The 2,314-nt window shown below is 38.7% G+C and overlaps 1 pseudogene; it reads left to right on the top strand.

Moving 5' to 3' along the window:
• The first annotated feature begins 426 nt into the window (after window positions 1–426).
• On the top strand, window positions 427–1,145 carry LOC105298912 (annotated as a pseudogene).
• Window positions 1,146–2,314: the final 1,169 nt, after the last annotated feature.

Below are 2,314 nucleotides of genomic sequence, written 5' to 3'. Positions count from 1 at the left end.
CAAAATTATAAATGATGGCTCCATATTAGAATGAATACTCCTGTTTCACTATTAGACCGGTGCTTATGAGCTGGCTAGGAACCTAATTACCCTTTAGAATGTTGCTTGTATGAAAACATTGCGTTTATTAGTTCCCAGTGAGCAATGTATAAACAAGACTTTCAGACACAAGCTCTTCTAATTTGAGGAGTACCAGAGTGATGAAAATCTATATGCAGTTATTTATTAGCAGAAACTTCAAAATATATATTATATACAATAAGAATGACTGTTTAGTAAAGAATTCAAAGCAAAGGGAAAATAACATTAGTTGGGAAAAACAAGAAGAGCCATAGGTCATTTCCAGTTCTAAAATGCAAGCCTAGTTGGTGGCCACAGAACAGGGCAGAAGCCAGGCCAGTCGCAGGCTGGGTGTGAAGAGAACAAATGACATTCCAACAGGCGGTAGCTGCGATCTTTCTTTATGCTGGAATATGACTCTTTCTAATCTTCTGTCTACCTTTATTCCTCCTCAGAGATGGCAGAAGATTTTTTAATTTAATGTCTGGGGTAAAATTGCAACTTTCTGGAACAAGGCTTTCCTTACTATGACAGTCCTACTGATTATCCTGTTTCTAGATGCTGTGAGAGAAGCAAGGAAATATTTCTCTCCTCCCGCCACTGAAATGAGCTGGTGCCCATGAACATGCACAGATGAAACTTTTTCAGTCTCAAAGAAATCTTTATATTTCTGCATTTTCGAAATTTATTTATTTATTTTTGGCTGGTGTTGAGATGTCTGGTTACCCTTATTACTCAGCTGACAAAAACTGTCAAACAAGGGTGTACTTAAAACTCAAGCAGAAAATACTAACGAGGCTGCCAAACAACTCATGAAAGAGAATGAAAAGCTAAAATGGCTCTTGGAAAGCTATAACAAGGAATAGGAGCACATTTTGGAAGCAGAAAATAAAAAACTGGAAGAAGACCAGAAAAAAATGAAAATTAAATTAAAGAAGACTTCAGATGCCCTTTCTAAGGCACAAAATGACACGATGGCAAAAAAGATGCAATCACAGAGCTATACAAAAGGATACGACAGACTCCTAAAAGAACACTCAGAACTTCGGGATTGTTTACAGAAAGGCAACAAGAAAGGGCCGTGAACTCTGTGAAGGAAGATTGTGATACACCATGTCAAGATGATAAATTTGTTATGTTAACCTCTAGAAAATTTAAAATCCAATTCATAAAGATGTACTATGACCAGCCAATATTTTTTTAATGCCATACATGAGCTGTTATCATAATGGCATTATCACAATATTTGATAATGTTTCACATATATTGTAAAGTCTGTATTTCAACTCTTAAGTAAAATATCAGCATGTTAAACACCTTATTTAGATATGGATAGTAACACTGGTGTATGGTGGCTATTTACTAATTAAAAGAAAAATTCATCAGCCAGATTACTTCCAAAATTAGATTTTTAAGTTGCATGTAACAATTAATAGCCATAAAAGCTTTGATGATTTTCCATTAAAAAAATAACCTGTTAAATCGGATGATGATAATGATTCTGTACTTGAATATAGTATCCAATATCAGCAAATTTGTTCATAGTGAGATTAAATAAGGATAAATGATCAGCATTTGCCATTACAGTTTTAGGGAAAAGTCAGAAAGAGCTCATGGGAGAACTGACACCAAGAGCATATACAGAAAACACTTTTTAATGAAGGCCATGCTCATGCAAAAGATACCAATTCTTTCCGGAGTTTTTGCTGTTTGGTTTTGTGCCAGTTCTTTTTAAGAGAGGAGCGATTAGAGGAACAACAGGGAGCCTGGGATTCTGGTCCTTTCTGTTGTGCTAACCACTCCTGAGCCTGTGGACAGGGCCCCTGGTTTCTGTGCTTGTAAAACAAGGAGCATGGGCTTCTTTCTGGCTCTTTCTAGTCTCTCATGTCACAAGTTGGTGTCATCAACTGCAGCAGCCTCTCTCCTTGCCACTCCAAAGTTCACAAGGCATAATGCTGTTCATGTGCAAGACAAACTGTATTGAGACCCCTGGAAAAGAGACCCCAGCTTGTAGACAGCATCTCTGCCCCCACCCTTGTGCATTTGTTCTATAGGTTAGAGGACATAGCAGGCCTGCCTGCTTCTGAGACCCCCCTGGAAACCTTTGCTCTCCTAACCAGCAGAGAGCCGTGGGATGACATTGTCACACCAGGTCCCACAGTGGCCAGTGCAGCTTTCCCGCAGGAACGCATCTCCAATCTCACTCTGGGAACTAGTGCGGAATGTGGTTCTTACCCACAACTTTACTTTCCAG

Source organism: Pteropus vampyrus, unplaced genomic scaffold (assembly GCF_000151845.1).
Source record: "Pteropus vampyrus isolate Shadow unplaced genomic scaffold, Pvam_2.0 Scaffold167, whole genome shotgun sequence".
NCBI lineage: Eukaryota > Metazoa > Chordata > Mammalia > Chiroptera > Pteropodidae > Pteropus > Pteropus vampyrus.
The sequence above is the reverse complement of the archived record's forward strand: the minus strand, read 5'-3'. Positions and strand labels throughout refer to the sequence as shown.